This window comes from Loxodonta africana, chromosome 20, assembly GCF_030014295.1.
Source record: "Loxodonta africana isolate mLoxAfr1 chromosome 20, mLoxAfr1.hap2, whole genome shotgun sequence".
Lineage (NCBI taxonomy): Eukaryota > Metazoa > Chordata > Mammalia > Proboscidea > Elephantidae > Loxodonta > Loxodonta africana.
In genome coordinates this window covers 21,847,839-21,859,762 of record NC_087361.1, presented here as the reverse complement: position 1 = coordinate 21,859,762, position 11,924 = coordinate 21,847,839, and the positions used below count along the sequence as shown (strand labels likewise).

The 11,924-nt window shown below is 39.1% G+C and overlaps 1 pseudogene; it reads left to right on the top strand.

The window, feature by feature from the left end:
* Window positions 1-629: 629 nt before the first annotated feature.
* On the top strand, window positions 630-1,749 carry LOC100662192 (high mobility group protein B1-like; annotated as a pseudogene).
* The last annotated feature ends 10,175 nt before the right edge of the window (window positions 1,750-11,924 follow it).

The following is an 11,924-nucleotide window of genomic DNA, read 5'->3' as shown; positions in this document are numbered from 1 at the left end:
AAGACAAGCATGTATGGACATTGTATAATCCCTCTTTTATAAGACAAGAATAGACAAATATAGAGAGACCAATGCTCATTGGTGCTACCAGGGAGGGAGATGTGAAAAATATACAGTAGAGACTCTTAGTTTTGGTGACGGGAAAAGTGGTGTTGAATATGGATGTGGTGTGCACAGCACAACCAAAGAAAAACGAGTGTTTGAGCACTGATAGGTACAGGCAAATTGGTATACAAGTCTACACGAGCCACGACCTCATCTAACCTGAGATGAGACAAATTAGATGGTTCCTGGCTACCACCACAGACCACTCTGACCGCAGTTACAATAGTTGGTCCCGGATAGAATTGGAGAAAAATTCAGAGCAGAACTCAAGTTCATATTTTAAAAAGCCAGACAAACTGGAACAGCAGAGAACAGAAAACTCCCTGAGGCTATCGCCCTGAGATGCTCTTTAAACCTAGACCTGAGCCTATCCCCCAAGATAGATCATCCTTTGGTGAAATAGCAGAGTGGCACACAAAACAAAGGATATTACCTGTAAGATCAGTGCCCTACTTAACTACCAGCAGTATGAGACTAAAAGGTCAACAATTACTCAAAAGCAAATTGAAAAGATAAGGGGGCAGGGCAAGTAGAGTACTGGAAAAGGAACAAATGGAACACAATTAAAGAGAATGCTGACACATTGTGATAAGTGTAACTATGTCACTGAACAAATTGTGTGGAAAGTGTCAAATGGAAACTTAACTTGTGCAAACTTTCACCAAAAACTTAATAAGATATTATTAAAAAAAATAATAACAGGCATTGCTGTACATTGAGCTCCATAGAGACGTTGCTCAGCCAGGCAGAGCCAGAGGGCATTGGGTGAGTCTGTGCCTCCCAGACGAAAAATAACCACACATGGGTAAAAGAGATCCTGAGAAGCTGAGAGGTGAAATGCCATCGCATGCATTTTCTGTGCAAACTTGCCAGTAGGAGCACAAGAAGATGCACCAGTCACCTCTTCAGAATTTTCTAATAAGTGCTCAGAGAGGTGGAAGATCATGTCTGTTAAAGAGAAGGCAAAATGTGAAGACATGGCAAAGGCGGACAAGGACCATTATGACAGAGAAATGGAAACCTATATCCTTCCTAAAGGGGAAGCAAAGAAAAAGTTCAAGGATCCCAATGCACGTAAGAGGCCTCCTAGGCCTTTTTCTTCTTTCGTTCTGAGTATCGCCCAAAAATCAAAGGCGAGTGTCGTGGCCTTTGGTAACGTTGTGAAGAAACTCGGAGAAACGTGGACGAATACTGCTGCTGATGACAAGGAGCCTTATGAGAAGAAGGCCTGGCTAAGCCGAAGGGGAAATACGAAAAGGACATTGCCGCATCCCAGGCTAAACGAAAGCCTTATGCAGCCAAAACGGGAGTTGTCAAGGCTGAGAAAAGCAAGGAAAAGAAGGAAGAGGAGGAGGATAAAGAAGATGAGGACGATGAAGAGGAGGAAAAAGACGAAGATGATGATGATAAATAAGTTGGTGCTGACGGAGTTTTTTTTTTTTTTTTTTCTTGTCTATAAAGTGTTTAACCCCTGTATACAACTCACTCCGTTTAAAGAAAAAAAAATAAAATAATTGAAATCCAAGGCCGTGTAAGATTTGTTTTTAAGCTGTAGAGTGTCTTTTTTTGTATAGTTAACACACTACCAAATGTGTCTTTAGATAGCCCTGTCCTAGTGGTATTTTCAATAGCCACTAATCTTACCTGGTAACGGTGTAGGGGTTGAAAATCGGCACGGAAATTCAAAGCAGGAGCTTGTTGGTGCACAGCACGAATTAATTATATATGGAGATGATAGTTTTTTCATCTTCAGCTGTCTCTGATGCAGCTTATACCAAATAATTATTGTTCTGTTAACTGAATACCACTCTGTAATTTAAAAAAAAAAAAGGTTGCAGCCGTTTTGTAGACATTCTGAATGCTTCCAAGTAAATACAATTTTTTTATTAAAAAAATGAACGCAGAAACTTTCTTAAATACTAATAAATAAATTAAGGAAGGAAGGAAAGGAGGGAGAGAGGGAGGGACACAGGAAGTTAAAGAGAGAAAAAATACATTTCATTTTAAAAAGTGAAAACAGGTTAAGATTTTAAGATTTTTTAAAACATGGGGGTAACAATAAGCAGTAACAAAAAATACCTAGGTTATTTTCCACATATGTTAATTTTTTTAATTGTTTTATTTGTAATTATCACATGATAAGGGGGTTAAAACCACAGAATGTGATGAAGGGAAAGATGACATGCAATATAGGGGAAGTCAGCACAACTTGACCAAAGCAAAGTCATAGAAGCTTCCTGGACACATCTAAACACCTCGAGGGACTGAGTTACTGGGTCAGAGGGCTGGGACCATGGTCTCAGGAGACTTAGGTCATTTGGCATAACAGTTCATAAAGAAAGTGTTTTTTTTTTTTTTTTTTTTTTGGTGAGTGGCATCTGAAGTCTTAAAACCCTGCCAGTGGCCATCTAAGGTACATCTACTGTCCCACCAGGTTTGGAGCAAAGGAGAATGAGGAAAACCAAAGACACGAGGAAAATATTAGTCCAAAGGACTAATGGACCACATGAACCAAGCCTCTACCAGCCTTGGCCCACAAGAATTAGATGATGCCCAGTTACCACCACTGACCACTCTGACAGGGATCACAATAGAGGGCCCCAGACAGAGCTGGAGAAAAATGTAGAGCAAAATTCAGATTCACAAAAAAAGACCAGACTTACTGGTCTGATAGAGACTGGAGTAAGCTCCGAGTCTATGGCCCCCAAACACCCTGCTAACTCAGAACTGAAGCCTCTCCACAAGCCCACCTTTCAACCAAAGATTAGACAGGCCTATAAAACGAACAATGGCACACGTGAGGAATGTGCTCCTTAGTTCAATCAAGTATATGCAACACCTGCCCAAAAGCAAAGCTGAGAAAGCAGGAAGGGACAGGAAACCTGGGTGAATGGACATGGGGAACCCAACGAGAAGGAAGGGAGGGGGCAGTGCAGACACACTTCATTTCAGGGATCGCAACCAATTTCACAAAACAACTTGTGTATAAATTTTTGAATGTGAAACTAATTCATGCTGTAAACTTTGACCTAAAACAAAATAGTAAAGAATGTTTGACCAGGGGGAAACCTTAGATATTATTAAATTCAGCATCCTCACATTACAATTAGGGAAAATGTAGCTGCTTGTGTTTGTTTAATGTCACACAGTAAGTGGTAAGTAAGAAGTGTATTTTGCTGGTTCTGAGATAGCTCTGTCTATCACGTGCAGGAAAAAAGACGACGATAAAGCAACCTAGGAAGGCAATAAAGTTTCATTAAAAGAAAGAAAGAAAAAAAAAAAAAAAACTCATTGCTGTTGAGTAGGAATTGATTTTGACTCATAGCAACCCTACAGGACAGGGTAGACCTGCCCATAGAGTTTCCGAGGAGCGCCTGTTGTTGTTGTTAGGTGCTGTCGAGTCGGTTCCAGCTCATAGTGACCCTACACACAACAGAACGAAACACTGCCCAATCCTGAGCCATCCTCAATCCTTGTTATGCTTGAGTTCATTGTTGCAGCCCCTGTGTCAATCCACCTCGTTGAGGGTCTTCCTTTTTTCCGCTGACCCTGTACTCTGCCAAGCATGATGTCCTTCTCTAGGGACTGATCCCTACTGACAACATGCCCAAAGTATGCAAGTTGCAGTCTCGCCATCCTTGCTTCTAAGGAGCGTTCTGCTTGTACTTCTTCTAAGACGGATCTGTTCGTTCTTTCGGCAGTCCATGGTATATTCAATATTCTTTGCCAACACCACAATTCAAAGGCATCAATTCTTCTTCAATCTTCCTTATTCATTGTCCAGCTTTCACATGCATATGATGTGACTGAAAATACCATGGCTTGAGTCAGGTGCACCTTAGTCTACAAGGTGACATCTTTGCTCTTCGACACTTTAAAGAGGTCCTTTACAGTTTTTTTTTTTTTTTACAGCAGATTTACCCAATGCAATGCGTCTTCTGATTTCTTGACTGCTGCTTCCATGGCTGTTGATTGTGGATCCAAGTAAAATGAAATCCTTGACAACTTCAATATTTTCTCCGTTTATCACGATGCTGCTCATTGGTCCAGTTGTGAGGATTTTTGTTTTCTTTATGTTGAGATGCAATCCATACTGAAGGCTGTGGTCTTTGATTTTCATTAGTAAGTGCTTCAAGTCCTCTTCACTTTCAGCAACCAAGGTTGTGTCATCTGCATCATGCAGGCTGTTAATGAGTCTTCCTCCAATCCTGATGCCCGGTTCTTCTTCATAAAGTCCAGCCTAGGATATCGATGTTTATGCATACCATTTCATTTTTGACGATTTCCAATTTTCCTAGATTCGGGTTCTGATTATTAATGGATGTTTGCAGCTGTTTCTTCTCATTTTGAGTCGCGCCACATCAGGAAATGAAGGTCCCGAAAGCTTTACTCCATCCACGTCATTAAGGTCGGCTCTACTTTGAGGAGGCAGCTTTTCCCCAGTCATCTTTTGAGTGCCTTCCAACCTGGGGGGCTCATCTTCCAGCACTATATCAGACAATGTTCCACTGCTCTTCATAAGGTTTTCACTGCCTAATGCTTTTCAAAAGTAGACTGCCGGGTCCTTCTTCCTAGTCTGTCTTAGTCTGGAAGCTCAGCTGAAACCTGTCCTCCATGGGTGGCCCTGCTGGTATCTGAATAACGGTGGCATAGCTTCCAGCATCACAGCCACACGCAAGACCCCACAGGTACGAAGAACTGACAGACACTTGGCGGAAGGAGCTCCTGGTGGATTTGAAATTCTGGTTTTTGGTTAGCGGCAGTAGCTCTTAAGCACTACACCACCAGGGTTTCCAAAGTTTCCTTAGAGCCGCACTGAGACAGTGTATTTGCCCTGGCAACTTGGTCCACCCCATGTGAGAAGACTCGCTCCAGAGATGTGATGTGCAATATATCTGCCTGAAGGTAGATTAATTACAACTGTTTTTGGGTACAGAAATGGGGAGTACCTAAAATCAGCCCATTCAGGTAGGGCTGTCAGGTAAAATACAGGATGCCTAGCTACATTGTGATTTAGAGAAAACAATGAAAAAAAAGTTTTTTTTTTTTTTTTGGAAAATGATTTCCCATGCAATGTTTGGGACATGCTTATACTTAAAAAAAGGAAAGAAAGAAACTCTTCTGTTTATCTGCAATACACATTTTTCTGAATGTTCTGTATTTGTGTTTGCTAAATCTGCAGTCCTACATTCAGGGGATTTTTAGGAAACTGAGTAGGAATGCTGTTGGATCTAAGCATAGCAGGCAACCCCAAAATCTTATATGAGCTCTCTGGGAAAGGGTATGTCATCAGTGAACTGGGGTGTGTGAAAGGCTTTTTTTTTTTTTAATTAACTTTTATTGAGCTTCAAGTAAACGTTTACAAATCAAGTCAAACTGTCACATATAAGTTTATATACACCTTACTCCGTACTCCCACTTGCTCTCCCTCTAATGAGTCAGCCCTTCCAGTCTCTCCTTTCGTGACAATTTTGCCAGCTTCCAACTCTCTCTATCCTCCCATCCACCCTCCAGACAAGAGATGCCAACACAGTCTCAAGTGTCCACCTGATACAAATAGCTCACTCTTCATTAGCATCTCTCTCCTACCCACTGTCCAGTCCCTTTCATGTCTGATGAGTTGTCTTTGGGAATGGTTCCTGTCCTGGGCCAACAGAAGGTTTGGGGACCATGACCGCCGGGATTCCTCTAGTCTCAGTCAGATCATTAAGTATGGTCTTTTTGTGAGAATTTGGGGTCTGCATCCCACTGATCTTCTGCTCCCTCAAGGGTTCTCTGTTGTGCTCCCTGTCAGGGCAGTCATTGGTTGTGGCCGGGCACCAACTAGTTCTTCTGGTCTCAGGATGATGTAGGTCTCTGGTTCATGTGGCCTTTTCTGTCTCTTGGGCTCTTAGTTATCGTGTGACCTTGGTGTTCTTCATTCTCCTTTGATCCAGGTGGGTTGAGACCAATTGATGCATCTTAGATGGCTGCTTGTTAGCATTTAAGACTCCAGATGCCACATTTCAAAGTGGGATGCAGAATGTTTTCATAATAGAATTATTTTGCCAATTGACTTAGAAGTCCCCTTAAACCATGGTCCCCGAACCCCTGCCCTTGCTCCGCTGACCTTTGAAGATTTCAGTTTATCCCGGAAACTTCTTTATTTTTGGGTCCAGTCCAGTTGAGCTGACCTTCCATGTATTGAGTATTGTCCTTCCCTTCACCTAAAGCAGTTCTTATCTACTAACTAATCAGTAAGAAACCCTCTCCCACCCTCCCTTCCTCTCCCCGCCCGTAGTCACAAAAATACGTGTTCTTCTCAGTTTATACTATTTCTCAAGATCTTATAATAGTGGTTTTATACAATATTTGTCTTTTTGCCTCTCACTAATTTCGCTCAACATAATGCCTTCCAGGTTCCTCCATGTTATGAAATGTTTCACAGATTCGTCACTGCTCTTTATTGATGCGTAGTATTCCACTGTGTGAATATACCACAATTTATTTAACCATTCATCCTTTGATGGACACCTTGGTTGCTTCCAACTTTTTGCTATTGTAAACAGAGCTGCAATAAACATGGGTGTGCATATATCTGTTTGTGTGAAGGCTCTTATTTCTCTAGGGTATATTCCGAGGAGTGGGATTTCTGGGTTGTATGGTAGTTCTATTTCTAACTGTTTAAGATAACACCAGACAGATTTCCAAAGTGGTTGTACCATTTTACATTCCCACCAGCAGTGTATAAGAGTTCCAATCTCTCCGCAGCCTCTCCAACATTTATTATTTTGTGTTTTTTGGATTAATGCCAGCCTTGTTGGAGTGAGATGGAATCTCATTGTAGTTTTCATTTGCGTTTCTCTAATGGCTAATGATCGAGAGCATTTTCTCATGTATCTGTTAGCTGCCTGAATATCTTCTTCAGTGAAGTGTGTGTTCATATCCTTTGCCCACTTCTTGATTGGGTTGTTTTGTCTTTTTGTGGTTGAGTTTTAACAGAATCATATAGATTTTAGAGATCAGGCGCTGGTCGGAGATATCATAGCTGAAAATTCCTTCCCAGTCTGTAGGTGGTCTTTTTCCTCTTTTGGTAAAGTCTTTAGATGAGCATAGGTGTTTGATTTTTAGGAGCTCCCAGTTATCTGGTTTCTCTTCGTCATTTTTGGTAATGTTTTGTATTCCGTTTATGCCTTGTATTAGGGCTCCTAAGGTTGTCCCTATTTTTTCTTCCATGATCTTTATCGTTTCAGTCTTCATGTTTAGGTCTTTGATCCACTTGGAGTTAGGTTTTGTGCATGGTGTGAGGTATGGGTCCTGTTTCATTCTTTTGCAAATGGATATCCAGTTCTGCCAGCACCATTTGTTAAAAAGACTATCTTTTCTCCAATTAACTGACAGTGGGCCTTTGCCAAATATCAGCTGCTCATATGTGGATGGATTTATATTTGGGTTCTCAATTCTGTTCCATTGGTCTATGAGCCTGTTGTTGTACCAGTACCAGGCTGTTTTGACTACTGTGGCTGTATAATAGGTTCTGAAATCAGGTAGAGTGAGGCCTCCCACTTTCTTCTTCTTTTTCAGTAATGCTTTGCTTATCCAAGGCTTCTTTCCCTTCCATATGAAGTTGGTGATTTGTTTCTCTATCACATTAAAAAATGACGTTGGAATTTAGAACGGAAGTGCATTGTATGTATAGATGGCTTTTGGTAGAATAGACATTTTTACTATGTTAAGTCTTCCTATCCATGAGCAAGGTATGTTTTTCCACTTAAGTATGTCCTTTTGAATTTCTTGTAGTAGTGCTTTGTAGTTTTCTTTGTATAGGTCTTTTACATCTTTGGTAAGATTTATTCCTAAGTATTTTATCTTCTTGGGGGCTACTGTGAATGGTATTGATTTGGTTATTTCCTCTTCGATGTTCTTTTTGTTGATGTAGAGGAATCCAAGTGATTTTTGTATGTTTATCTTATAACCTGAGACTCTGCCAAACTCTTCTATTAGTTTCAGTAGTTTTCTGGAGGATTCCTTAGGGTTTTCTGTGTATAAGATCATGTCATCTGCAAATAGAGATAATTTTACTTCCTCCTTGCCAATCCGGATGCCCTTTATTTCGTTGTCTAGCCTAATTGCTCTGGTTAGGACCTCTAGCACAATGTTGAATAAGAGCAGTGATAAAGGGCATCCTTGTCTGGTTCCCGTTCTCAAGGGAAATGCTTTCATGCTCTCTCCATTTAGAGTGATGTTGGCTATTGGCTTGGTATTTTTTTTTTTTTTGTATAGATGCCCTTTATTCTGTTGAGGAATTTTCCTTCAATTCCTATTTTGGTGAGAGCTTTTATCATAAATGAGTGTTGGACTTTGTCAAATGCCTTTTCTGCATCAATTGATAAGATCATGTGGTTTTTATCTTTTGTTTTATTTATGTGGTGGATTACATTTTTCTAATATTAAACCAGCCTTGCATACCTGGTATAAATCCCACTTGGTCATGATGGATTAATTTTTTGATATGTTGTTGAATTCTATTGGCTAGAATTTTGTTGAGGATTTTTGCATCTATGTTCATGAGGGATATAGGTCTGTAATTTTCTTTTTTTGTGGTGTCTTTACCTGGTTTTGGTATCAGGGAGATGGTGGCTTCATAGAATGAGTTAGGTAGTATTCCGTCATTTTCTATGCTTTGAAATGACTTCAGTAGTAGTGGTGTTAACTCTTCTCTGAAAGTTTGGTAGAACTCTGCAGTAAAGCCATCCGGACCAGGGCTTTTTTTTGTTGGGACTTTTTTGATTACCGTTTCAATCTCTTTTTTTGTTATGGGTCTATTTAGTTGTTCTACTTCTGATTGTGTTAGTTTAGGTAGGTAGTGTTTTTCCAGGAATTCATCCATTTTCTTCTAGGTTTGCAAATTTGTTAGAGTACAATTTTTCTTAATAATCTGATACGATTCTTTTAATTTCAGTTCGGTCTGTTGTGATGTGGCCCATCTCTTTTCTTATTTGGGTTATTTGTTTCCTTTCCTGTATTTCTTTAGTCAGTCTGGCCCATGGTTTATCAATTTTGTTAATTTTTTTGAAGAGCCAGCTTTTGGCTTTGTTAATTCTTTCAATTGTTCTTCTGTTCTCTTATTCATTTAGTTCAGCTCTAATTTTTATTATTTGTTTTCTTCTGGTGCCTGATGGATTCTTTTGTTGCTCACTTTCTATTTGTTCAAGTTGTAGGGACAGTTCTCTGATTTTGGCTCTTTCTTCTTTATGTATGTGTGCATTTATCGATATAAATTGGCCTCTGAGCACTGCTTTTGCTGTGTCCCAGAGGTTTTGATAGGAAGTATTTTCATTCTCGTTGCATTCTATGAATTTCCTTATTCCCTCCTTAATGTCTTCTATAACCCAGTCTTTTTTGAGCAGGGTATTATTCAGTTTCCAAGTATTTGATTTCTTTTCCCTAATTTTTCTGTTATTGATTTCCCCTTTTATGGCCTTGTGGTGTGAGAAGATGCTTTGTAATATTTTGATGTTTTGGATTCTGCAAAGGTTTGTTTTATGATTTAATATGTGGTCTATTCTAGAGAATGTTCCATGTGCACTAGAAAAAAAAGTATACTTTGTAGCAGTTGGGTGGAGAGTTCTGTATAAATCAATGAGGTCAGGTTTGTTGATTGTTGTAATTAAGTCTTCCGTGTCTCTATTGAGCTTCTTACTGGATGTCCTGTCCTTCTCCGAAAGTGGTGTGTTGAAGTCTCCTACAATAATTGTGGAGGTGTCTATCTCACTTTTCAGTTCTGTTAAAATTTGGTTTATGTATCTTGCAGCCCTATCATTGGGCGCATAAATATTTAACATGGTTATATCTTCCTGGTCAATTGTCCCTTTTATCATTAGGTAGTGTCCTTCTTTATCCTTTGTGGTGGATTTAAGTTTAAAGTCTATTTTGTCAGAAATTAATATTGCTACTCATCTTCTTTTTTGCTTATTGTTTGCTTGATATATTTTTTTGCATCCTTTAAGTTTTAGTTTGTTTGTGTCTCTAAGTCTAAGGTGTGTCTCTTGTAGGCAGCATATAGACAGATCGTGTTTCTTTATCCAGTCTGAGACTCTCTGTCTCTTTATTGGTGCCTTTAGTCCATTTGCATTCAACATAATTATAGATAAGTAAGTGTTTTTTTTTTTTTAAGTGTTTAGTGTTGTCATTTTGATGCCTTTTGATGTGTGTTGTTTACAGTTTCATTTTTCCACTTACCTTTTTATGCTGAGACGTTTGAAAGGCTTTTTAAAGACTGAAGTGACTTAGGAATTATCTGTATTTATTTATAAAGATTTTTTTTTTAATTTCCTAAATTAACACTGGGGTAAGAATATCGTTATGCTATTTTTCCAGATATATCCCCCAATGATTCTGAGAAGAGAATACGTGAATATAACAATTACCATTTACATAAATACCTGTAGAAAAAAAATATAAGACAATGACACAAGTATGACAACAGAACCATGTTCTTCCAATTTAATATCAAGTGTTCCCTCCACCATCATTCACGGCTGGTTTGATAAACGTAACACATTTTATCTCGATCATCTGTGGGGTGATTTTCAATTTTTGCATTTTCTTAGCTGAGAAGAAGGCTATACCTAAGAATTTAAACTTTTTGTTTAGGGGTTTATTCGGTGCTCCATAGAGAAAGTGAAATGAATTACTTATTAGACTGAGGCAGTCCCGACACAATGGGTCACATCCTCTGTCTGATCCCATGTAGCTGCTTCATCATAAAATAAATTTAACTAAATTATGTAATTATTTATGTATTTATGGAGCAATGGCAAGATAAAATAGCAAGCCAATAATACCCCCATGCAACATTATCCAGTTCCATCAACATTTTCTGTATAATTTAATATCATGAACTTTGTTTTTCTTTGCAGGATGGTGTGGGCACTTTGGAAACTGTAGCTAGGGTAAGGAATGTGCAGAGTTTGGAGCGTGCATGACAAAGGTGGTTTACCAGGACTCCAAGTTTGGACTGGGTTAGTTCAGGTGGGCAATGGTCACAGAGTATCTTAGCCTGCTACAGCTAAACAGCAGCAAGAAAATAAGGTGAAACTCCCAATAGAATTTGCTTTAAATTTTACCCCACAGTTTTACACTTATCTTAAAATCTAACTCTCAAAATAACTTTGTAAGCTAGAGTTAAAAGGAACAAACCCTGACTCATAGCATTTAAGTAACTTCCACTATTATACAGTCAGGAATTGGCCTAGAAAGGCTAGATTCCCGGTCTTCCGGCACTAGAAGCCAAACTCTAACCACACAATGGTCTCTAACCATTCCCTTAGGATTTTGTTTTGTTTTTCTTTAGTGAGCTTCAGTGAAATCCGATTTCTCTTAAACACTACAGGGCTTAGAATCCTATTAACGTGTGAATCTCTAGCTAGTGTGGGAAAGGTAGTGGGTTTGAACCTAAATGGTTAGCGCAAGGATCTTTATGGTGATGGAATAATTCTGTATCTTGATTACCTTGGTGATTACATGATTCTACATGTGTGACAAAATGGCATAGAATTATACACACATTATACCGACTTCAATTGTCTGGTTTTGATGATCCATTATAATTACGTGAGATACTACCATTAGGTAAACTGGGCGAAGGCACTGGAAATCTCACTATACTATGTTTATTATGTGAATCTATAATTGTTTCAAAACAAAAAGCTAAAAAAAAAAAAATCCCCACCATGTTAAAAAAAAAAATTTTTTTTTCTTTAACATGAACCAAACCCACTGTTACCCACCCAAAAAACCAAACCCACTGCCATCGAGTTGATTCTGACTCATAGCGA